Source organism: Notamacropus eugenii, chromosome 4 (genome assembly GCF_028372415.1).
Source record: "Notamacropus eugenii isolate mMacEug1 chromosome 4, mMacEug1.pri_v2, whole genome shotgun sequence".
NCBI lineage: Eukaryota > Metazoa > Chordata > Mammalia > Diprotodontia > Macropodidae > Notamacropus > Notamacropus eugenii.
In genome coordinates this window covers 102,200,511-102,228,063 of record NC_092875.1, presented here as the reverse complement: position 1 = coordinate 102,228,063, position 27,553 = coordinate 102,200,511, and the positions used below count along the sequence as shown (strand labels likewise).

Below are 27,553 nucleotides of genomic sequence, written 5' to 3'. Positions count from 1 at the left end.
CAATGTAAATTTAGATTTAGATTAAGGATTGGATTTAGATTAAGAGGATCTAGTTTTGAATATCAGATTTTTACCCTACTGGAAAAGTTACTTTGGACAAATCATTTGGTTTTCCTGAGCTTCAGAACTGATCTTTCCAAAGGCTTTTTCAGTTCTAAAATTGTACTGATTTTTCTAGAAGACTAAATGGTAGGGCTTACATTTTTTTTTTTTAAGTTTTATATCTTCTTTTGGTACCTAGCACATACTAGCTTCTTCATTAGTATTGGTTGCATCAAAATCCTTGCTGATTTTTTCTTGAATTCAGGAGGGATGCTTGTACCTACCTTTTCCAGTCATCTTGGGATTTCCGGTACTTTGTCTTGTCTCTCTGAACTCTCTCCCCACGCTGGTGAAGAATCACCGACTCTTCTTCCTCTCTTTGAACAATCCCAGGCAGTCATGCACTGTAGGTTAGGTGATAGGTGAATCAATTAGTATCAGCCAATGCTTAGCTGCCAACAGTCTGGAGTTAGGCAAAGCTGTGGAGTACCTATTATTTCTTTAAGAAAACTGCAGGGCAGGAAACCATGGGGAGCATTCTATTTCTACCAAGTGTATTTCCACTGACGAAATTGTCTGCATGTGGGAAAATCCCATTGATCTTTATTTGGAAAGTCTTGAGACTTTTCTTCGCTTGAAAGCACATAGCAGGGTTTCACTGTTTAATACTTAGTGGAGTTGTCCCTTTTCAAGGGAACCGACCAAAGAGTGTATTTCCATTTCTGTGTGGGAGTTTATGTGAACTTTGCAGGAGACACATCCACAGCAATCTGTCTTTATCCATTTTCTCCTTGTACATCATCCCACCAGGTTTCTCCCTCCTCTACAGTAGCAGAAGGCAACTACAGAGCTGGATGAGAGCTTAATACTAATAGCTCACATTTATATCATGTTGTGATTCATAAGGATTCGTGATTCATCTGTCTTGCCAAGAGCCCTGAGAGTTAGGTAGTGTGAACACTATTACTTGAAAGGAAATGTGATATAAAGGACAGAGGGCTGCATATGAAGTCAAGAAGACATGGGTTTGAATTCCACCTTAGATACTAGCAGAGAGACCCCCTTTATCTCCTTGAGTTACCTCTTCCTACCCCTTTCAGCCTTCTTTTGTGTTTTGTCTTCCCTTATTAGATTATAAGCTACTTAAGGACAGGGACTATCTCTCTTTTTGTGTATTTGTACGCCAGTGCTTAGCACAGTGCCTAGTACATAGAAGGTACTTACTAAATGTTTATTGACTGACTGATTGACCTGGGCCTCAGTTTCCAAATTAGTAAATGAGAGCTTTGGACTTAATAACTTCTAACTTGCCTTCTAATTCTAAATCTATGCACCTAGAACCTCTATTTTTGCAGATAAACAAACTAAGGCAGAGAGGTAAATTGTTCTTTACCTTTACAGTGGGCATGTTCTCTCACTTCTGTACCCATATGAAATTGTTCCAGGTATCTGACTTCCTAATTATAGCTCTGCTTATCAAGAAAGAGATGGGGAAATAATTTGTAGGGCAAGGGTGATGCTTGAAATCACACTGTAAATCTAAGAATTGCTTTTTCCATTTCCATTCAGCTTTATAAGCTTAGTTGGGATGGATATATATGTATGTGTATGTGTGCGTGTAAAATAAATACATATATGGAGAGAGAGAGAACTTTTTTAAAATAAGGTTGATCAACTAAGCCCAGAGAAATGCTGAATATATACTTTATCTAGATTTAGCAAAATATTTCAAAAAGTATATCATGTTATCCTCATATAAAAGATGTACAAATAATGAAGGCTGAATCCTACCTAATGGTACGATTATATAGAATTGGAACTGATTGAATGATCAGACATAAGGTGAGGCCATTGATGATTCCATGTCCACTTGGAAGAAAGTCTCCAGTGGAGTACTCCAGGGATCTATGACCAAGCACATACTGCTTAGCTTTTGTATTTGTATAAATTTGAATAAATCAATCAGCATGCATTTATTAAGTACTTGCTATGGCAGGCATAGTAGGATGGGATGGCATCTTGATTAAGTTTGCTGATGACAAAAATAAGAAGGGATAGCTAGCATGCTGGATGAGAGTTAGGATACACAAAATCTTGATAGTATAAAACCTTGGGGATGATTATAACAAGATATATTTGTCTCTGTTAAATAGTTAAAGGAAATAAATTTCACAAGCACAAGCTGGGGGATGCATGTTTATGTGAGTTTTTTTTTTTTTTCAGAAAAACATCAGGGACTTTTCATAGATTGCAAGCTCAATATCAATCAACAACCTGATGTGACAGCCAACAACACTATAACTATATAATAGGTTGTAGCAGGAGGGATATTGCTTCCAGGAAGAAGGAGGTGATATTCTCATTTTTCTTTGTTCTTGTCAGAACACATCTGGAGTATTGTGTGAAGTTCTGAAACAAATCGATGAGGAGAACATCAAACAGAAGGCAACCATTAAGATGAGCAGGCTTGAGTCCATGCCATATGAAAACAGGTTGAAAGAACTGGAATGTTTAGATAAGAAAAGGTTCAAGTGAGTAGGGTAGTTATCTTCAAGTAAGTGAAAAGACACCAGAATGTGAGGGAGTAAAAGTTTTTCTCTTTGCTCCTTAAATCTGAACTAAAGGTAGAAATTACAAATAGTCAAACTTATTCCTGATACAAAGAAAACCTTACTAGTAATTAGAGCTATCCAAAAATGGGATGGTCTACCTTGGAAAGTGTTAGTTTTCTCCTTTATTATATGTCTTTTAATATTTAACTGATTAAAATGTTATTTTTTTATCACCACCACCCCATGGGAAAAAAGAAAAGAAAATCCCTTTGACCAAATATGCATAGTTAAGAAAAAAAATCCCCACACCAAGCATAGCCATAATTTTATCTCATTCTGTATCTTGAGTCCATTAACTCTCTGTTATCAGAAGTTACATTCTTATTTATAATTGATCCTCTGGAATTTTAGTTAGTCATTGCATTGATCAGGGTTTTTACATCTTCCAAAGCTGTTTGTCTTTACAGTGGAGTTGGCATTATATACATTGTTCTCTTGGTTCTGCTAATTTATTTCATTCCATTTCAGTTCATAAAAGTCTTTACAAGTTTATCTAAAGCTGTTCCTTTCATCATGTTTTGTAAAACAATAGCATTCCATTATATTTATATATTAAAATTTGATTAGACATTTACCAATTAATGCATACTCTTTTAATTTCTCAACATATTATGAATATATTTATACTTCTTGGAGTTTGGAATAAATAGAGCCATTCTGGAAGACAATTTGATGTTATACCTTAGAAGTTACTAAACACTGCATCCTCAAATTGGACAGGATGATCATGTGTTGGATGGATTGTACTAGGATACTATTTTAGATATGATTTACTCTAAGTGACCGCTGAAGTCCTATCTAACTCTGACAATCTTTGATTCTGTGATTCATTTTTAAAAGTTCTTTAATTACATATAAATATTTTTATTTCAGTGTTGCTTGTACTTGTTCAAAGTCACATTGATACAATATTAACAAGAACATTTATAAAGCACCTACTATCTGAAAGACATAAGACCTAGCACTGGGTATACAAAGCAAAAAACAAAGCACTCCCTGCCCTCCAAGGATGTGAGTGTGATAAAACTTGTACAAAGGTAAGAGATAAGATAGGAAGGCAGATCTAATAATGACTCTCAGACATGAAACTTGTTTTCAGAATTCTGACTGCATCCATTTTTTTCCCTATTCTGTCATAGTGCTTATCACTTACCTACTCCTCAATCTCCCATTTTACAGATTTGGAACTTGAGACATATACAAAAGAAATGACTTCTGCAAAGCTAATAGTAAAAGAGGAATTCTATCCCACATGTCTTTGCACTAGACCATCTTCATATCTGTTGTTACTTGTTGATAATCTGCGCTAGTAGTTAATATTTATTGCACTTCCCCCCACCCCCATCTTTTCGGATAACCACCATCATTTTTCTATCTACTCTCTGACCATTTTCACTGCTCTCAGTTGCTGTAATTTTGTAAAGCTCTAAACATTCTGTGATTCTGACCTTCATTCCTATTAAAACGTATTTTTAGTACTCACTTGTAGTTGGGACTGTGTCTAAACCAAAGATCGGACTTGGAATTTTGACTGAGTCCCCTCGGTCCTATGTCATTTCTAGGAACAAAATTTCTAGTACATCCGTTTGAGTTACTTTCTTGGTCAAATGAATATGTTTTGTTTGTGTTCAGGGCATAAACTATGGCTTTGAGTGAGTGAATCAGCACTCAAAGAGGTTTTGGAAGGCTAGTATCACAAAGCAAATCTCATAATATCAAATTTGATTAGAGATAAATATAAAATCCTGCACTTGTATCAAAGGAATAGACTTTACTAGCACAGAGTCAGGAAAAAAAGGAAATGAAGGAAGGAAGAAAGGAGGAAGGAAGGAAGAAAGGAGGAAGGAAGGAAGGAAGGAAGGAAGGAAGGAAGGAAGGAAGGAAGGAAGGAAGGAATCTGTAGCTTCTTCAGAAGCACAAGTTAAATGTATATCAACACTGTAATACGACCATCAAAAAAAGTTAATGTGATCTAGGGCTGAACTAAGAAACATACAGTGTGTGGAATGGAAGTAATAATCTCTCTTTACTTGTTTGACATACTTTTTGGTAAGACTTCTTGGGTATTGTGTTCCATTTTGGGCAACACATTATTAGGAAAAATACTAACAAGTTAGCACATGTTCAGAGAGTGACCAAGGTCATAAAGATAGCATGATATAGTGGGGAGATCATTATATTTGAAATCAGTTAGATCTGAATTAGAATCCTGAATCAAGAACTTAGTATCTATATGAACCCAGGCAGATAATTAACCTTTCCGAGCCTCAGAATGGTCACTTATAAAATAGGTGAGTGAATCTGATGACTTCTAAGGGAACTTCCTGCTCTAAATCTATGACTCTATGGCTGAAGAAAGTGACCAGAGGTGATTAGAGAACATTTTCTAAGATGATTTGTTGGAAGAACATATGATGTTTAACCAGGAGAAGAGAAAACTGCAAGGTGTATTGGAAGCCTGGATTAAGTTTATGCTTGGTTCTTTCTAATTGTTAGAAGTTTCAGAGTCAAATTCTAATTGGATATTGGGAAAAGTAGAATGGAGATCTTGAGAGACAGCAGATAGGCTTTCAATGGAGGTCAGATGACCACTTACTGAGAATGTTGTAAATAGGATACATGAACAAGTATGGGTTGAAATAGATTATCCTCTGACATAATATCCAAACTAAGTGGTAATCTAACTTCTTTCAAACCTCAAGGGATAGATAGGAATCTATTAATTCCTGAAGCAACTTATGACACTTTGGGAGAGTTCTGTTTGTCAGATTTCTCTCCTCCCCCTCCACCCATTACATCTTCGGTATAGATTTCCCCTGTCCTTTCCACCCATTTTTCCTAGTTCCATACTTTGGAACCAAGTTGAAGAAAGGTATTCTGACTTTCATATTATTGTTCTTCAAATACATGAAGAGAGAAATCATGTATCCTCCACCCTCCCACCCCACTCCCTTTAACTCTTCTCTAGACTAAAAATCCACAGTTCCTTTAAAATCAATGGAAAACATAATTATTTCTTTCTTTCAGAGTTATAATCTAGTTGAGGACATGAGTGTGTGCACCTCTGCTCATACTCATGAGATGATGATCAGGTCATAATCTGTGTTAATGTTGCTGTTCTTTTTCTTTTTATTTGCTCATATTTTTTGCCAAGCAATTTCCTCCTGCTATATTTACTTTCCCCCCCACTAACATTTTCTGTGCCAATAGAAATCAATACTTTCTGTAAATGTTTGAACCCCCACATCCAGAAAATTAAGCCCATAGATACAAATGTTGAAATCTATTAACACAGATTTCAGAAAGAAAACAAAGAAATGCATCCCCCAGCATATTGTGATCCAAAGAAAAAGCAATTACTGGAAATGAATGTTGGTTCAGGACCACTTCCTTCATTGCAAAGTAAAATGGGCCATGGCCAGCTCCCCCAGTGCATGATGAGCACACCCAAGTAGTGAATGACATTAGAATGCTGTCATCTTTCACTCTCTTGATTGATGAGTGATGACATTTGAATGGAAAGGCCATGGCTGATGGGGCACATTAAATGTTCACCTGTCCAAGCAGAACTTCCTATTAAAAATGTGGGGCTGTTTCTGTTGAATGTGGCAAACCAAAGATGAAGATTATATTGCTCTGCCCGAGATAGGTGCCAACATGTGAAATTGACACTCAAGGGTCTATCCAAACCTTATTTTATCTCTTACCTGTTGATGAAATGTATGGGGTCAGCTGCAGTTTGCTTAGCATCCATTAAGTACAAATTTCCCATCTTCATGAAAAAAGTAAAATGGAGTCACTTGGAAGGAAAAAAAATAAAATTTTTGGTCAGGAAAGCTGAATGATTTGTAAGGATAACAACTGATATGATGTCATTTTCACCATTAGACTGAAAAAATTCATGTTATGTGTCTTGCTACTACCCGACTAAGTTTCTTGAGATCAGGGGACATGTTGTGTTGAGGTTTTGTTCCCTTCTAGTGCCTAATAGCTATAAGTGGCATAGTAGATAGAACATTGGACCTGGAGCTAGGAAGACTGAGCTAAAATCTGGTCCCAGATACTTAACAGCTGTGACACCATAAGTAATTCATTTAACCTTGGTTTCCTCAACTGTAAAATTGAGGGTAATAACAGCACCTAGTTCACAGAATGTTGTGAAGATCAGATGAGATAATATTTGTAAAGTACTAAGCACAGTGACTAGAACAAAGTAGACATTTAATAAATGCTTATTCCCTCACTTCCCTTCATAATATAAGCTATTACATGTCAAAGATGATTAGTAAATGTAAGGTAAATAAACGAATTAGTTAATGAACAGATGAATTGCTAAATGGTATTTATTCATAAAGAGCAGGTACAATCACTGCCTTTTTTTACATATGAAGGCATTAGAAGTAACTAATATAGAGTCAGATGGCAGAACTAGAACCATTGGGTGACTGTCAAGAAGAGGCTAATTTTGGCCTAATACAATAAAAGGTGATGGAGATGGGGGAACTTTCTAAAAATCTGAACTTTCCCACAGTGAGATAGGCTATTTTAATTGGTGAGGCAGAGAGTTCCCTACAACTGGAGATATTTAAGCAAAAGTTTGATACCCATTTATCATGTATATGAATTTCCTGCATTATCAATAAGTTAAAGAAAAGGCATGTATTAAGAGTTTGCTTTATGCAAAGGACTGTGTTAAGTGTGGGATAGAAGTAGAAAAAGGAAGACAGTCCCTGATCTCACACACTTCATATTTTAATAGCGGAAGATAACATATATAAGAGGTTTCAGATGCAAGATAGATTGAATGTCCAGAGGACTTTTAGGTGTAGAGGCAAAGCAGATAGCAATTCATCTCCTTTAATATCACTTCCATTGATAAAACAATATTGATTTCTAATATTGAACTATTTGACAATCCCAAGGACTTGGGTGATGAGAACTTTCTTTAGTGGATTTTTCAGTAGCTGTGGCTCCTGAGGAAGCAGGGGCTGCAGAACCTTCAGAACCTTTAAAATTAGTCAGTTTAGTCAGTCAGTCAGTAGCAGGTAACCTCTCCCTAACAGCTGCTCCCTCTCTGTAATGAATGTGGAAGCTGGGCTGGCACCAGATCTGACTTCTGTCTCTTTTTTTTAGAATGCTTCGTTGTTTCAGCTAGGCTAGTTTACCATCCCTGTTGATGGCAGCTTGCTGGCAGTTTTTACTTTTGGGTGCAAGGATGAGGTGGGGCCTTTCTCCACAGTGTTTGTTGCCCTGAGTTGGGGGGTGGGGACTGGGATGAAGAGAAAGAAAAAATGGACCAAATGATTTCTGAGATTCCTTTGAAATGAGATTCTATGTTTCCACAAATAATATGAACTAAAAATTTTAAATATTAATTTTACTGATTTTTACATCTTCTAAATTTGTCTTATCTTCTTCCCCCTCTCTTTCCTAGAAAGCTATCCCTTTTAACATAATTTAATAACTAACATTTATTTAGCAATTCAAAGTTTATAGACCCTTTGCATTTATTATCTTGTTCTGATCATCATTTGAATAAATTTTGTATTGATTGTTGTCAAGGAAGACCAATTCAAGGATTTTAGCCAAGCAAAATTAAACTGACAGTATTATGTCGATGATATGAAGGGAAAGCTATTAGAAGTGGGAATAAAGATTGGATGTTAGTGTTACAAGTTAGACAATGAGGACCATTGGCCATGGAAATAATGAGGAAGGCACAATACTCTCTATATAGCAGTCACTTAAGAAACTTTTAAATGAATAAATGTTGACCCAAAGAACTGTGAGAATCAAAAAAGGGAATGGAATAGATTTTGATGCCTGGTTTTGTAACAGTAAGGATTCATTGAGTGGGATCCTGGTCTAGGATGATTTCTTTCCTTTATTAAAGCTAGATCTTTCTCTGGAGAATTGTCAAGGAAAGAGACCAAACAGTTGGTTGACAAAGGTTCCAAAAGATCAGTTCCCTCTTAACCAAGAAGTTACAATCTGTCTTGTATTTATTTTATTAAGAATAATTTACTGACCTTTCCATGAGAAATCTAATTCTTCCTGAAGGCCAAGGGTCAGATATTTTAGAAAAAAAGAAAAAGAAAAAATAAAGATAAACCTGGCATTTGCAATCATCATCTGTCAGGTTCAATAAGATCAAAGATCACCTGGAAAAGCCCCCCACATTGCATCAAACAGATTTTGACATGATTTAGAAAGAGTATTCTGGGTAATATTTTTCTATTTTCATTAATCCACAGTTAAAGGAAGAATCAGGTTCAAGATTTCTGGATAAAGAAAAGCTAATTTTTTCTATGTTCCCTCCAAAGTAGCAGGTGAGCTGATCACTATGTACTGACATCCTACCTGACTCTCAAGGTCTGTTTCAAACACCAACACATCAAAGACTTCTCCAGTTCATACAGTCAATAAGTAACCTTTTCCTTGTCCTAATTTCCATTGACACTATATTTACTTGAACACATAAATGAATCACACTACTGGATTGTGGAATAATAGAAAGAGTACTGAATTTCGAGTAAGAGAACCTGGGCTATTCACTCCTTATTGAGTTTAGGCAAGTCATAAATCTCTCTGGGTCTCAGTTTCTTATTTTTCTTCTTTAGGCAGATATGCTTTATTTACATGTTTTGACACATGGTTCACAGGATTCATCCCTCATATTGATCCTAATAGAGTAGTTCCTTTTTGGTATTCTATAAAGGATTAGGATCAAGGAGACCAGTCTTTCTACAATCTGGTCTAGCAGTGGGGCATGTCAAGTAAGCAACTATAAAATAATAGCCTTGATTAAAGTCTGTTCCTCTGAGCCAGGAAGAGAGTTCCAAAGAGGTCAAGTCTTTTGGAGCTGGGTCCAAATATGCCAGCTTCTCACTGTAGTGGGGGAATGAGGAACAAACAATCCAAATATTAGCTGTTTTGAAACTGAGACGTGGGGATGTCAGAAGAGGTCTCAAGGTCTAATGGGTAGCACTCATTGTCCTTTATGGGCATATGCCAACTCTATTGATTTTGGGCTTCTTTGGGAAACCTATTATTTGATCTTCCTTCTAGCCTAGGAGCTATGGCCTCCTCCATTGGCCTAGCTCTTTACAGAGTTGGGGTGTATTCTACAAATTATATACCTGTTTGTTCCTAAAGGTTCAAAATTGTGTCCAATACATCCTGCCTGCAGGCTATTTTTTAAGCTTATTGGTAGCTTTCTCTTACACAAAATTGGACTAGATACCCACTAAGGGCTTTTTCTCATTTATCTTTTGTCAAAGTTGTCTTTGTCTGGTTGTCTGACCCAACACAGCCTAGAAAGGTATTTCATACATTGTTGTTGAATGAATGTAGTAAAAACAAATACCCAGTGATCCTGGTGTCTGTCATTCAGGGGGTTGATTTCTTAATTCCTCTTTCCTGTGCCAAATAATAAGGGTAAAAATCATACAACCTATAGAATTAAATGTGTGGACAGCAGCAGCTTAGAACTGAATGCCTCAGAATTATATCACATGAGGATTAGTCATTATATCAATTATATCACATGAGGAGAAAGTGAAGATGTTTAATTGGAAGAAGGTAAGACTTAGGTGGGGCATAACAACTTTCTTTAAGTATTTGTAGGGTTATCTGGAGGAAGTGAGATCAAACTTGTCTGCTTGGTCCCAGAGAGCAGGATCAGGAAAAATTGTTGGTAGTTGAAATGATACCTATTTTTGACTTAATAAAAGTAAATATTTCCTAAAAATTAGAGCTATCCTAATAAGTGGCTGCATCAGGACTAGTAGGTATCCTGCCAATATTATCTCAACTGACTGCTGGACATAATTATAATTTGGAAATCTGGTGATTTTGAGTCCCTGTTCATATTGTATACGGCATGTGGGTAGGGAAAAAAGAAGAGAATTCTTTACTCTATCCCTGTAGAAAGGCTACTAAAATAGGTAGTATGTGAGAATAAAATGAGAGAGATAGGTATTAAATGATTGGCTCCACTAGTCCTGGTCTATTAGGGTTTCTTCATCTTCTTTTGAAGCTTTATGATGAGGTCATGGCTATAAGCTAAACATCTGCCTGCATGGCCCATTGATTTCCTTTTATTCAGCAATTCTTTTCCCAACAGAATAGCCTGCAGATGATATTAGGTAGCAATAACTTATCACACAGTGCAGACTAGGCTAAGAATAGAAGGATGCACAAGAAATGGAAAACTGCCACTACTTTAAAAAGGAGTCCATTGGATATAGTAGTCAGAAAAATCCAGTCATTATAGGAAAAAATGCATTGTTATGTGAAAAGGAAAGGCATCTTAGCATGGTGTAATAGAACTCTAGAATTAGAACCAGGAGACCTGGATTTGACACTTTGGCTCACTTTTTTTTTCTTTCTCTGTCAACCAGAGAGGTCTTCATCAGAAAATCTACTAGCCTAGAAAAGAGAAGGTCTGATGTCTCATCTGTAAAATGGGAATGTCTTCCCTATCTCACAGAGATGTGTGAGGCCAGCACTATGTAATTAAAACCCTGATTTAAATGTGAGAAGTTATTAATATGAACCAAACAATCATCAAACTTTCCCATTTCTTTCTTCATTATCTCTTGAATTTTGTTCCATTTTCATTTTTCCTTGATTACTACAGCCATCTGCAATGAATTTAGAGAGGCAGATTATGGCTTTAGCTGGGAAAGCAAACACATTTACTAAGAGTTATGGGAAAATGGAGTGAGCTGCCTTGGGAAATATTTATTCATCCATCTATTCATCCATCCATCCATTCATCCATCCATCTGCTCCTTCCTTCCTTCCTTCCTTCCTTCCTTCCTTCCTTCCTTCCTTCCTTCCTTCCTTCCTTCCTTCCTTCCTTCCTTCCTTCTACTATCTACCAGCTACTATGGTAGGTGTCATGCATAAAGACAAAAACAAAGCAGTCTGAAGGCTGGGGTCAGGAGGAGGGAATGGGTGAGGGAGTGGAACACAACAAAATGCACAAAGAAAAAATGCAAAATTTGCACAAAGTAATATGAAGGAGCACTAAAAAATGGGTGGGTCAAGATAGGATTCCTGTAGGAAAGAGCAGTTGAGATGAGTCTTAAAAGAAGGCAGAGCATCTATAAGACATAAGAGAGAGGATGTACCTTCTAGCAATGAGTATCAGTCTCTGTAATGGAAGAGGAGCAGAAGAGGGATGACAGTATATGAGGAAGAGCAAGTAGACCAATCTGAATGGTACACAGAACATTTGAAAAATAGTGACACCACAGGCCTGAAAAGTCTATTTAAGCCACATAGTAGAAGACATTGAAACCCAAACAGAGATCTTCCTCTTAGGCCCACATGAGTTCCTGAAGTCCAGGCCCCCATGAAATCCTGAACGAAAGGTCATGAGATTTGAGAGAAAAGAAGGATGTGAATAACATAAGACTCAAAAGCCATAATAATTGGCAAATGCCTGGGTAGCTACCATTCATAGAGTGATTTAAGGTTTGTAAAATGCTTTCCATATATTATCCCATATAACAATAACTAACTACTACCACTACTACTACTACTACTACTACCACTACTACTACCACTACCACTACCACTACTACTACCACTACTACTACTACCACTACTACTACCACTACTACTACCACTACTACTACCACTACTACTACTACCACTACTACTACCACTACTACTACCACTACTACTACTACTACCACTACCACTACCACTACCACTACCACTACTACTACCACTACTACTACCACTACTACTACTACTACTACTACTACTACTACTACTACTACTACTACTACTGCTACTACTACTGTCATTTATGTGACAGGAACTGTGCTAAATGCTTTACTGCAATTATCTGATCCTCACAACTGTACTGAGAAGTAGTTACTACAGTTATCCCCGATAAACTGAAAAAAAATTTAAGTAAAGACTGTTAAAGATTTAAGCAAATTGCCCATGATCACCTAGCTGGTATTTAAGGTGGGATATGAACCCAACTCTTACTGATTCCATGTGTTTTATCACTACACAATTCTGTCTCCTTGAATATAAGAAGTAATTGGTGGTGAAGATTTAAGAGAATGCAAACTTACAGGAATGGAAATACAGACATAGGAAAACTAGGAATAAGGTACCAGAGCAGAGTACAGAAGGAATAACACCTTCTTCTCCTTGGAAACACTCTTTCTCTTATCTCTCAAATACATTAATAAGATTTTATTCTCTGTGATATTAAATACCCATGTGCACTAGAGTTGACATAATCTTTATGCTTTTCAAAAAGAGAAAAAGATGGATGGGAACATTTACAAATCCTTCTATAGTTTTTTTTTTTTATTTAAGTCATCAATGAAATCAGCAGTCATATATGTGTCTGCTCATCATCTTTGAATACTGTATGAGCTAGTATTACCTAGGAGTTAAAACTTGTCTAGGTATTGAAATTTACCTAGGTCAGTTCCTCATTCATTAAAAAATACACAATTTTGATAGCTTAGAGCACTGTCATTTTTATAATTTAAGACAATTTGAGAAAAATAAATGCTTGCTTTCTCATTAGGAAACGAATGTTTTCTCATAATCATCTAATATCTAAAATATGTCACAGTTTGACCTACCTTTTCTGAGGGAAAAATTAATCCCTCCTATATCTAGATAATATTTTTGGGAGGGGGTGGTATTCAGTGATTTTAAACAGCAAATTCTGTCTGAATTTAGACTGAATTTAAACAAGCAGAGTATCCATAACTAGGTGCTAATAGAAAATGTTAGCATACTGCCTAAAGTCCCTATGTTAACAAAAAGAGATTAATATAAAATTTTTGCCAACATCATTCTTAGACATTTTGCCACAGGCCTGCTTAGTGAGAGACCTAACTGGTTCCTTGAATATTTATCACATTCACTACGAACATGAAAACATCAGTAGATGTCTTCAAAATGTGTTCCAATTTTGGTTTGTTGCTTCCTTAAATGTACAAGATTTTCCTGTCCAATTTCAACCATTTTTTCTACTCATAATTTAATTTCATTTGCATAATGAATTTTATCATCTTCTACAAGTTTCTATGCCTACTTCCAAGATAATGGCAGATATTTCCATTCTTCATTTAAAAACTTCATCATTCCCTGTGATGAAATCTCTTTTGCTTCCTTAAAGTGTTCAGACATAAAAATATTATAACCTGAGAGAAGTTTTTTGGGCTTTCCAAAGACAGTTAACTCTCTCTATCTTTTTTTTATCATTTCCTTTCTAGTCTTTTTCCCCACACTTTACTGTCAAACTTTTTTTTTTTTTTTTCTGATTAACATCGAGCTAAGAGGCCACTTCTTTGCATACTTTAAAATGTGCCTTTGGGGTAGAGCCAGGATGACAGAGTAACAGCAGGTACTTGCCTGAGCTTACCCCCACATCCTTCAAAATATCTGTAAAAAGTGATGCTAAACAAATTCTAGAGCAGCAGAACCTACAAAAAGACAGAATGAAACATTTTTTCCAGCCCAGCACTACCTGGAAGGTCAACAGGAAAGATCTGTTGCACCAGGCCAAGACAGAAGTGTAGTACAACACCAAATATACCAGCCTAGATGGGTTCCAGCAAACCTGGAACAGGCCTCAAGGGACTGAATCACTGGCAGCTGTGGTGATTTGCAGACTTTTCAACCCATAAATACCAAAGATAACTTAGAAGGTCAGTTGAAAGGGCTATCTGATCTGGGTAAGAGAGGAGCAAAGTTTAGCCCCAGCCTCAGCACAGCCCTAGCCCTAGAAAGCCAGGAGCAGGTTTTGGGAGTGATCAGCAGTTATGGCAACATCAGTTGCTGCTTAAAGAGCTCTCAGCCCACAGATAGCAAAGGGGTTGGTCAGAAGAATATTATATGGGTCTCTTTGGTGTTACTGAGGCAGGATTCTGTTGCTTTGCCCATACATGGATCTAGGTTGCAGGCCTGGATGGCAGAATTGGGGTGAGGAGGAGCATTAGCATACCAGAGGTTGTGGCAGCAGTGAAGAGAGAACCCTCTTCGCAGTTCCAGGTCAGAAAAGAGTACTTGTGATCACTCACAGAGAAGAGCACAGGCCAGGAGAGGAGTAAACACTTCTTCTTTGATCACACCACCCTGGAAGAACTGAAAACTTACAGGTCCCTAGAAGTATCTCTGAAAATAGCTGCACAAAACCTCTGAAGCTTGGGACAGTGCACCCTCCACACTTGAAGCAGAACCCTACCTTAACAAAGAGTTAAAAAGTCAAGTAATTGACTAGAAAAATGAGCAAACAACAGAAAAAACACACTCAGACTATTTGGTCTTACTTTGGTGACAAAGAAGATCAAAATAGACATCCAGAAGCAGAAAACAAAGTCAAAGCTCCTACATCCAAAGCCTCTAAGAAAAATATGAATTGATCTCAGGCTATGGAAGAACTCAAAAAGATTTTGGAAATTAAGTAAGAGAAGTAGAGGAAAAATTGGGAAGAGAAATGAGAGGGATGGAAGAAAATCATGAACAATGAGCCAGCAGCTTGTTAAAGGAGACTCAAAAAAATACTGAAGAAAACAATACTTTAAAAAATAGACTAGACCAAATGGCAAAAGAGGTTCAAAAAGCCAAAGAGAAGAATACTTTAAAAAGCAGAATTGGCCAAATGGAAAAGGAGGTTCAAAAGCTGACTGAAGAAAATAATTCCTTCAAATACATAATGGAGAAAATGGAAGCTAATGAGTATGAGAAGTCAAGAAATTGTGAAACAAGACCAAAAGAATGAAAAAATAGAAAACAATGTGAAATATCTCATTGAAAAACAATTGACCTGGAAAATAGATCCAGGAAAGATAATTTAAAAATTATTGAACTACCTGAAAGCCATCATCAAAAAAATGCCTAGACATCATCTTTCAAGAAATTATCAAGGAAAACTGCCCTAATATTTTACAACCAGAGGGTAAAATAGAAATTGAAAGAATCTACCAATCACCTCCTGAAAGAGATTTCAAAATGAAAACTCCCAGGAATATTATAGACAAATTTCAGAGTTCCCAGGTCAAGAAGAAAATATTGCAATCATCCAAATAGAAACAATTGTAGATCCGCAATCAGGATAACACAAAATTTAGCAACTTCTAGATTAAGGGATCAAAGGGCTTGAAATAAGATATTCTGGAAGGCAAAGGAGCTAAGATCAAAACCAAGAATCACCTACCCAGCAAAACTGAGTGTACTCCATGATATTCCATTGCACTCCTTTGATATTCAATGAGGTAGAGGAATTTCATTCATTCTTAAGAAAAGAACAGGGCTAAAGAGAAAAATTGACTTTCAAATACAAGACTCTAAAGAAGTATGAAAAGGTAAATAAGAAAGGGAAATCATAAAGGTCTTAATAAGGTTAAACTGTTTCCATTCCTACATTTGAAGATGATATTGATAATTCATAAGACCTTTCTCATTATTAGGGTAGTTGGAAGGAATATCTGTCATTATCTATCTATCTATCTACACACACATATATGTATATGTACACATACACATGCATTTTTAGACTGGGGGACATAGAGTAAGTTGAATATTAAGGAATGATATCTAAAAAAATAAAATTATGAGGTAAGAGAAGAATGTAATGGGAAAAGGAGAAAGAGAGAGGTAGAATGGGGTAAATTATCTCACATGAAAGAGGCAAGAAAAAGCTTTTACAGTGGAGGGAAAGGGGGGAGAGGTGAGAAGGAATAAGTGAAACTTACTTTCTTCAGAACCAACTCAAAAAAGGAATAATATACACACTCCATTGGGTATGGGAATCTATCTTACCCTACCAGAAAATAGAGGGGGAAGGGATAAGAGGGTGGGGGACAATAAACGGGAGGGCTGATTGTGGGAGGGGGTAATCAGAAGCAAACACTTTTGAGGAAGGACAGAGTGAAAGGAGAGAATAGAATGAACAGGTGATGGGCTAGGATGGAGGGAAAAATAATTAATCTTTCACAACCTGATTATTATGGAAGTGTTTTTCATGACTACACCTTTAAAACGTATATTGAATTACTTGCCTTCTCAATGAGGATGTGTGAGGAGGGAGGAAAATTGTAAAACAAATGTATGCCGACAATGGCTTCTTTTGAGTATTTAATAAAATACAGTCTTTTATTAACCACTCCAATCCACAGATGGAACTGCTTAGCTTGAGGCAGCTCCACCAGCCCTCTGTGGATGGTGGCGGGTCGAGGAGGGCTGACAGGCTGGCCCAGTTCTTTCAGAGCCCAGGCAGCTCCTGCACAGCAGCAGCACAGCAACTGTTACCAGGGGTGGCCCATGCCAGTCAGTCTTCCCTCAGCCTGCAGAAGGGATGGTGAGTAACTGTGCCTCAATTAATGCAGCCTAACATAACATTAGCTTTTTTGGGGGTGCAATATCACACATATTAATAGGTGCATTTCTCCCCAGCCTCTGTTTTAGGAATAATTACCACTAGCCACCAGGATCTTTTCAAACCTGGACCAGCACATGGTGCCTCAGACCACCTCTCCACCTGGTTTTGAATAGATACTTTCTCCTACTCCACTCCACCACATAAAGACTTTTGAGTTCCTTTTTATATCTTATCTTCCTCCAATATTTTGTAAACTTCTGGAAGGTAGAGACTTTCTTTTTACTCTGATTTGTATTCATAGCACTTAACACAAGGTCTAACAAGTACTTAGCATTAAATACATTAACTCTATTTTATCTGTCTTTGTATCTATAAATCCATCCATCCGTCAATCCGTCAATAGATTGTTCAATCTGTCTACCTGAGTTTGCAATCTATTAAAGACCCAAGGTATTTTTGTCAGATAAACTGCTATCTAACCTTAATGCATTCTCACATCTTAGACTTGTCAGTGCAAAGGACATTAGATAGGGAGACAGAAAATTATCTTCAAGATAAATTCATTTTTGACTTAGGCAGGGTTAGGGAATCCCTTAACTTTTCTAGGCCTCAGGTTTTCTTTCTTTAAATCTGGGACATCCTATATTTGCATTATCCGTAACACATAATTGTTGCAATGATAAAATGAGGTGTCTCTAAAATGCATTCAGGTCATAAATGGCTACAAAAATATGAATTGTTACTACTAATATCATTATTGGCATCTATATAATGATATATGTGCTTATCATGGTTTAAATTATTTATACATATATATGCATATGTGTATGTATATATATATATATATATATATATATATATATATATATATATATATATACATACACACATATATATAAATAGAAGACAGACGGGCAGACAGACAGACAGACAGAGAGACAGACAGACAGACAGGCAGACAGACAGACAGACAGATAGATAGATAGATAGATAGATAGATAGATAGATAGATAGATAAATATTAGATGACATACCATGCCATACTATAACATGAAAATATGTGCACAGTTTTGGAAGTTATTTTTCTTCCAGTGTAAAAAAAAAAAGCCTGGGATAGATAAGGAAGACTCGATGCCTGAAACAAGTGTAAAATGGTAAGACGAATTTCTGTGTGAAGTACATACTGCACTCCGCTCTTTAGCCAGTGAGAAAATTATCTTGGTGAAAGGACTTGTAGTGAGTGGTCTTCAAATATTTATTTGTTTTCCCACATTAAGACACCAATTAGCCATAAGTCAGCCTCAGCATTCCATTAAATCTTTCTCCAGTTGGCTACAACTAGGATTCTCTTGCTCAAGGGAAAATTAATACAAGATGGGTTTGCCAGATTTAATTTAATCTTCCATATTAAAAAAAAAAATCCATTAAAGAAGGTAGAAGATTGAAGCAATCATACCCTACCCTAAGTACCATAGCCTTTTAGTTACTCTGGAGAATTACATGTACATTTACTTTGTTGGCTTCCTTGAAAGAAGGAAAATGGAAATATTTCATACACACCACCCCTCTCTCCCTCCCATTAGAACTATTCAAAGTATTTAGGTAAAGGCTAGATGAGACATCAGGGATGTTTTGAAGGGTTCTTGCTTAGGCACACATTGGCCTAAATAATCCCTCAGGTTTCCTTGGAATCTGAAAGACTATAATTTTAATTGATTTGTCCTGGTGGACTTTAGAGATTCCACAGATCCAGCCTTTGAACCTTGTTCTTCTAGTGACAGGTTGGTCAAATTCTCTTTGTTTTAGGAATTCATAGACTCTACAAATGGAAAGGGGATGCAAAAATTATCCAAGGCAATCTGTACTTGAAACAATTCTTTCTATGCCATACCTGATGAGTGGTCATCCAGTCTTAGCTTGAACATCTCCAAAGAAAGTCAACCAATTGGGTACTGATCCAGTCTTTCACACTTTGTCACTCCTCTAATTGTTTTCCTTAGATCAAATCTAAACATGCATCATTTTGACTTTTACTGGTAGATCTTAGTCTGACATCTGGGCCAGTCAGAATACAGCTAATTCTTCTTCCAAGCAGGAGCCTTTCAACCTCTAATCTATAGACTAACTACCCAAATTCCTTCAGCTGCTTCTTATGTGGGGTGGTCTTGGGTTGCTTCACTTCTGGATACCCTCCAACTGACCAATGATTTTCTACCCTAAAATTTGGCATTTAACAACTGGATACAACACTCCAGTTATAGTCAGATAAGCACAGAAAAAGTACAGTTAAATTATTAACTTCCTCTTTTTTCCTGCAGACAGTGTTCCTATCTCTCTGTGCCTGTTTCTTTATTTCTGTATACCTCTGTCTGTCTCTCTGACTTTATCTGTCTTTTTTTGCTTTTATTTTTTAATGTTCAATAGTATTTTATTTTTTCCAATACAATACAATTTTTAGCATTCATTTTATCAAGATTTTGAGTTCCAAATTTTCTCCTTCTTTCCGTTCCCCATTTCTAAAATGGTAGGCAAAATGATACAGGTTGTGCATGTGCTATCATGTAAAACATGTTATGTATTATTCACAATTGTGAAAGAAGAAACAGATGAAGAGGGAAAAAAAGAAACATGAGAAAGAATAATACAAGGGAAAAAAGTATTCTTTCATCTGCATGCAGGGTCCATCAGTTCTTTATCTAGTTGTGGATAGTATTCTCCTTCCCGAGTCTTTTCCATTTCTCTTGGACCATTGTATTGCTGAGAAGAGCTGAGTCTTTCATTGTTTATCATTACACAGTGTTGCTGAAAATGTGTATGATGTTTTCCTGCTTCTGCTCATTTCACTTCACATTGGTTCGTACAAGTCTTTCCAGGTTTTTCTAAAATCTGCCTGTTCATCATTTCTTGCACAATAGTATTCCATTATGTTCATATACCACAGCTTTTGCAGCCATTCCCCAATTGATGAATATCCCCTAAATTTCCAATATTTTGCCACCACATCAAAGGCTATTATTAATATTTTTGCATATATTGGTCTTTTTCCCTTTTCTCTTTTTCATGATTTCTTTGGGATACAGATGTAGTAGTAATATTGCTGGATCAATGTTTGGTTGGCCTTTGGGCATAGTTTCAAATTTTTCTCCGGAATGTTTGGATCAGTTCACAACTCCACCAACATTGCATTAGTGTCCCAATTTTCTCACATTCTCTCCAACATTTATTATTTTTCTTTTTTGTCATATTAGCCAGTCTGATAGGTGTGAGGTGATTGCTCTAAGTTGTTTTAATCTACATTTTTCTAAACAAAAATGAATTAAAGCAATCCTTCATATGCCTACAGATAGACAGCTTTGATTTCTTCATGTGCAAATTGTCTGTTTATATCCTTTGACCATGTACCAATTGGGAAATTTAGGTTTGTCTTGGGTCTTGATATTGGAGATCAAATTTGTTTTTCAGTCCTGATCCCCTTATAAAAGCTTTAAATCTTTCTCTTCATTGATTCTTGGCCATTCTCGGCTGTAGTCCTAGCATCTTTTCATTATGGTATATCATGTTCCCTGACCTCTGATCCTTTAATGCTGCAACTTTTAAGTCCTGAGTAATCCCTAATATTTGAACTGCTTCTTTCTGGTCATTTGCAGCATTTTTCCTTGATCTAATAGTTCTGTAATTTGACTATACTGTTCCTTAGGGTTTTTTGGGGGGAATCTCTTTTCTAAGCTGATTGGTGGATTTTTTCAATACCTATTTTGCCCTCTAGTTCCAGGACATCAGGGCAGTATTCTTTGATAATCTCTTGAAAGCTGCTGTCCAGAGATTGGGGGTAAATCAAACATGTCCATTGTCACCACTGTTATGCAATATGATACTAGAAATGTTAGCTTTAGTGATAAGAGAAAATAATAAGAAACCAAAGGAATTAGAATAGACAAAGAAGAAACACAGCTATCACTCTTTGCAAATGGTGTTATGATATATTTATAATCCTGGAGAATCAAGTAAAAAACTACTTGGCAAAGTTGCAGGATATAAAATAAACACATAAATTATCAGCATTTCTCATTTCTATATATTAATAACAAAGCCCAAGAGCAAAAGATAGAAAGAGAAATCCCATCTAAAGTTACTGTAGATATTAATAAAATATTTGGGAGTCTACCTGACAAAACAAAACCAGGAACTATATGAACACAGTTACAAAACACTTTTCACACAAATGAAGTCAGATCTAAATAATTGAAAGACATCAGTTACTCATGGGTAGGCTGAGATAATGTAATAAAAATGATAATTCTACCTAAATTAATATACTTATTCCGTGCTATACCAATCAAACTACCAAAAATATTTTATAGTGCCAGAAGAAAAAAATACAAAATTCATCTGGAAGAACAAAAGATCCAGAATACCAAGGGAATTAATGAAAAGAAATGCTAGGAAAAGTGGTCTAGCCACACCAGATCTTAAATGGTATTATAAAGCAGCCACCATCAAAATCTTTTGGTACTGTCTAAGATGTGTGGGTTCATCCTTCATTGCCGAAGAAGACCACACCATCAGAGAAATAATGACATGACTTGCACTTGACTTTGTATTGAGTGAGGGAGGGCTGCACAAGTCAGCAGCCTCACTTCTCCTCCAGAGTCATCTGAATCTAGTGACCAGATATTCATCAAGATGACTAGAGATGACCCAGGATGAGGCAGTTGGGGTTAAGTGACTTGCCCAAAGTCACACAGCTAGTGAGTGTCAAGTATTTGAGGTGAGATTTGAACTCAGGTCCTCCTGACTCTTGCACTGGTGCTCTATCCACTGCACTACGTAGCTGCCCACTGGCTAAGATATAGAGTAGTAGGTCAGAAGAATAGATTATGTAAACAAGGCACAGTAGTCAATGATTATAGTAATCTGCTATTTGATAAACACAAAGACTCTATATCTTCTGGGTTAAAAAACCACTATTTAACAAAAACTGCTGAGAAAGCTGGGAAATAGTATGGCAGAAACTAATCATAGACCAACATTTTAAACCATATACCAAAATGAAGTCAAAATGAGTACACAATTTAAATATAAAGGCTGATACTATTAGCAAACTGGGAGACCAAGGACTAGTTCACCTGTCAGATATGGAGAACAAAAGGATTTATGCCCAACCAAGAGATAGAGGACATTATGAAATGCAAAGAGGGTAATTTTGATCACATTAAATTTAAAAGTTTTTGCACAAACAGAGCCAATGCAACCAAGATTGGGAGGTAAGCAGAAAACTGGGAAAGAATTTATATAACCAATTTCTCTGATAAAGGCCTCATTTCTAAAATATATAGAAAACTGAGTCAAATTTATAAGAATACAATTATTCCCCAATAACAGGTCCAAGGATATGAACAGGCAATTTTCAGATAAATAAATCATTTATTTATTTATAGTCATATGAAAAAAATTCTCTAAATCATCATATCAAAAGAACTCTGAGATATCATATCACCCCTATCAGACTGACTAACATGACAAAATAGGAAAATGATAAATGCTGGAGAAGATGTGGAAAAATTGGAACACTAATGCACTGCTGGTGGAGTTATGAACTGATTCATTCATTCTGGACAGTGATTTGCAACTGTGCCCAAAGGATTATAAAACTTTTTGATCCAGAAATACCAATACTAGGTCTGTATCCCAAAGAGATCATAAAAATGGGAAAAGGGCCCACATTTTCAAAACATATGTATAGCAGCTCTTTTTGTTGCGGCAAAGAATACTACTGTGCTATAAAAAATGACAAGCAGACTTGAAAAATTTATATGAACTGATGCTGAGTGAAGTGAGCAGAACTAGGAGAACATTGTACACAGGAATAGGTACATTGTGTGATGACTATCTCTTCATAGCAATGTAGGGATCTAAGACATCTCCAAAAGACTCATGATGGAAAATACTGTCCACGTGTAGAAAAAAGAAATATGGAGTCTGAATGCATACTGAAGGATGTTATTTGCTCTCTCTGTCTTTTTTTTGTGTCTTTTTTCTCATGATTTCTCCTATTGGTTCTATTTCTTCTTTATACCATGAGTAATGTAAAAATAGTTTTAATAGAAATGCATACATAAAGCCTATATCAAATTACATGCTGTCTTTGGGAAGAAAGAGATGGGGAGAAAATTTGGAACTCAGAAATTTATACAAGTAAATGTTGAAAACTAAAACTAAATAAATAAATTTAATAAAATTAGAAATAAAGATGCTGTCCAGGTTTTCCTTTTTGATTATAGCTTTCACATAGTCCAGTGATTCTGATACTATCTTTCCTGGTTCTGTTTTCCAAGTCAGTTGTTTTTCCCATAAAGTATTTTACATTTTTTTTTCTATTTTTTCATTCTTTTGCATTTGTTTGATTCTTAATGTCTCATACAGTTGTTAGCTTGCACTTGCCTGATTCTAACTTTTAAGGAGTTATTTTCCTCAGTTAGCATTTGTACTTCCTTTTCCATTTGGCCAGTTGTACTTTTTAAGGAGTTGTCTTCTTCTCCTTATTTGTTGACTCTTTGTTCATAATTCTCATGCATCACTCCCATTTTTTTTCTCAATTTTTCTTCTACTTCTCTTATATGATTTTTAAGCTCCTTTTTGAACTCTCCCATGAGTTCTTTCTGGGTTTGAGACCATTTCCCGTTTTTCTTTGGGGTTTTTTCCTGTACATGTTTTGACATTGCTGTCCTCTTCTGAGTTTGTATCTTGGTCTTCCTTATCACCATAATGACGTTCTATGGCCATATTCTTTGTTATTATTTGCTCATATTTTTTTTTTTGCCTTTTTTTCCTTTCTTTTAAATTTGAACTCTACTCCCAGGGTGGAAGGGACACTGTTTCAGCCTTCTTGGGCCACTGGCTACAGTCCCCAGTTGTTTATCTGGTGCTGTGCCAATGGTGCTCTGAAGCCTACAGGAGACCCTTGTGTCTGATGCTGTGCTGAAAGGGTTCAGTGGGAGGTGGGTAGTGCTTCTGGAGTCTATAGGGGTCTGGTAGCTTACCTGTTGCTGAGTTGGGGTTCTAGTGTTGGTGTATGACATGTGCTGAGGCCAGGGGGTTGTTTCTGTGTTTCCCTGGAGCTACACTGTGCAGGTCTGACCCCTGCTGGACTGCTCTCCAAAATTTTAACAAAGTGAGACAGACCTTTCTTGTCAATTTGTCAAATTTCTTGGGCTATCACACTGGTTTTTTGTTTGTTTGTTTTTTGCTGTTCTGCTCTTCCAGGGTATGCTTTGGAGTGTTATTTTTGGGTTGTTTGGAAATGAATATGGGAGAGTTATGATGATTTACTGCTTAGTCTGGCATCTTCCCTGTCTCTGTCTTTGTCTCTCTGCCTCTTTCTGTGTGTGTGTGTGTGTGTGTGTGTGTGTGTGTGTGTGTTTATCTGTCTGTCTTACACACACACACACACACACACACACACACACACACACACATACACACACACACACACACTGGATCTCTGTAGCTACCACTCAGCAGCTTGACAGCACCAGTAACTGACTGTGGAGTAGGATCTTTAACCTCTTTTTCTGAGCCAGATTTCCTCTGCCTTAGGGAGCACAATGCCTCCCAGGATCTCTCCCTACTGATGTCATACCTAGAGTGGATATCTGATTGCCTTTGTTCCTACTGTAGTTCAGATCTCCCCAATTCAAACAACCCACCAGCCTCTGTCACCCCACTAGTACAGATTGCATGCTATCTCTCTTAATAACACTCTAATTTAATGCTCTGAACACAGTAGATATTGAATAGTTGTTTTCTTACTGAAAGTGCAAGGGGATGCTTGTTCTCCTTTGTTCTCCTTGCTCCTCCGCCCATTCTGTGGGCATTCAGGAGGGGAGGATGTGACACACTGATGGAAATACCAGACTCAAGCAGCTCTGATATGTTTATATGGAACAAAAAAAAAAAAAAAAAGAGGATCTGAAGTGTGTGATATATAAGGCAGACAGCAGTTCTCTTGTTCTCTTGCTATGTTCATGCCCCTGTTGACCAAACTGAATGCATGAAGGGATTCAATATGATGAATAATACATAGGTTTCTCTCAGTGGCTCCTAGCAAACCTGTACTTGTTGACCAAACCCCTCCCTATTTGACCACTGTGGAAGAGAGGTGATTCTTCTGAGATTGCTCATAGTACTTCAGTAGCCACAAGTTTTCTGAATTAAATCACAATATGTGGTCAGTGGAATCAAGTGCAAGTCATGTCGTTATTTTTCTCATAACATGGTCTTCTTTGGCAATGAAGGACAAACGCACAAAAGAATGGATGCTTAGAGGACAAATTGTAATTGTTAGGATGTCTTTGTTTGTAAAGACATAAGGTGTGTTTCCTTACAGCTTCCTCTCAGTGCTTCTCTACCCTCTGGTGCCAAGTAGAATGAGTCCAACTGATTGGAAAGTCATGAGGTCTCCTTCCTGAGGTCATGGTCCTCTTTAAGAATGAAGGAAAATCAACAATTACAGCAACAAGAATAGGTCTAACAATCCTTCTTTCACATGATCGTCATTCAAATATTTGAAAGTGGTTCTCTTGCCATGACCTCTCTCTGTCTCCTCAGGCTAACCCTCCCCCAGTGCTTTTAATAGAACTTTACATAGAATTTAAAAATTAATCTTTGAAGACCCTTTCAACTTGAGTAATTTCAAGAAAGATACAAATATTAGGAGAAAACTGTCCTCTGATATTGGCATTTAATACAAATTGCCCAAAGCGAAAAAAACAAGGATATTTAGGATATGTCACTTAGCACTTCTGCTCTATTGAGTGGAACACACTTTTGATACCCACATTTCCAGATCAAGCTCCCATGGCCCATTATATCATTTTGTTCTCCAGCACTTCCCTCCATAGGCTTCCAGGCAGGAAATAGACTCCAGGTAATTGGGCGCATTAAAACAGGATGCCCAGATGCCTTGTGGAAAGGATATTTTAAATTAGATTTTTATTCCATTAGGAGATTATTTTTCTTGTTCTCTTTTTCCCCTCTCAATTTTTTTTTTAATACAAAGTTTTTGGTTTTGAAAATAACTTGAGAAAAATATACTGACCACAAATATACTGACCTGATATGTCATGATGAATTTGTACGTGGAAGAGATTGGGGCACCCTGACTGTGGATTTCTCCATTGAATCTAGACAGGAGCAATTCAGTTTCTCTTCTCTCTGCTGAAACATCTAAAGCTGGAAGGAGCTCCAGAAAATGAGACTTGACCAAGTTCATACATATAGTAAAACCAAGACACAAACTTCAGTCTTCTAACTAAATTTAGTGTGCTTTTTAGCAATTGGTACCACCTGTCCACTGACACCTCTGCCAATTCCCAACCAAGTTTTACCATCATTCTACAATCTTTTCCTTTCTCTCTACCATTTTTCACAGATCAGAATAATAGAATTTCAGGGTTTCAAACAGTGGTATGCTATGGTAAATATTTAACAACTTGCTTTCCTTAACTGTAAAATAAGACACACTTTTAAGTTTAATCTGTATTATTTATATTTTTCTCCATTAATTTCTTAAGTCTAGAAAATCAACAAAATAAATTAAGCCCTGATTGGTCACATTTGTCAATTTCAGAGGTATTGATGCTCACACTAAAATAGACTCTCTTAAATTAGTACTGGTTGGTTTTAGAATACTCCTGATTGGAAGGGACCTCAGTCACCGTCTAGTCTGACCAATAACCAAAAAGAATCCTTACACCTACTTTCCTTCAGCTATTGTTCTCTCAGCTAAGACTGGGGCTCAGTGAGCAGTAAAAGAGATGCTGCAACCATAGGGAATTCTCCCTAATGGATCCTTTTCCCCCAACTCCAAACTGTTCCTAACTGAAATGATCTTGTTCACTAAGGCCCAGGTGCAATCCGTCCCTAGCTTGATTTTGTCATTAAAATTCTTTTAGCAGGTGCAGTGCTTTTTCCCAGTGGTTTCCATCAGCCTTCCTTCTCAGGCGATTAGAACACAATCCACTGGCCTCCTGAACTCATTACAACTCTTTTCCTAATGATCTCATAATGACTGTCAGGCTGAGCCAAGTTACCTGACAGATAATGGTATCAATTATGCAAAACCAAGGTGAAGGCTTCTAACCTCCTGCTATGTTGTGACTTCATTTTCCTTAGGGGTAAGGGTGGGGGTGCGATTGGGAGGGACGTGTTCCTATTTCCATAACTTACTTTATTTACATAGCATTACACCATAAACTCAATTGTGTTTAAAGTGCAGCCAGAGAAGAAAATTTCTGAAAGGAATGGAAGGAATAGATAAACTAGATGAGATAAGAGGAGTGGTGCTGTGGAAGGATTGCTGGAGGAGTCACATGACATGGATTCCAATCCTACTCCTAACACTTGCAACTGGTGTGACCTTGGGGAAATCACTTAACCTCCTCATGCTCAGTTCTCTTCAGGATCTAGATTCTGGTTTGGAGAGCTGGAGGGTAGAGTATTAAACTCCTCCCAATGCTTCCTTTATAAA

The 27,553-nt window shown here is 36.8% G+C and overlaps 1 long non-coding RNA gene across 1 annotated transcript; it reads right to left on the bottom strand.

The window, feature by feature from the left end:
* Positions 1 to 326: 326 nt before the first annotated feature.
* On the bottom strand, positions 327 to 26,937 carry LOC140498207 (uncharacterized). The gene is made up of 4 exons (XR_011965024.1): positions 26,784 to 26,937; positions 26,138 to 26,256; positions 6,362 to 6,453; positions 327 to 446 (listed from the first exon to the last, which is right to left on the bottom strand). It is a non-coding gene; the product is annotated as an uncharacterized lncRNA (long non-coding RNA).
* Positions 26,938 to 27,553: the final 616 nt, after the last annotated feature.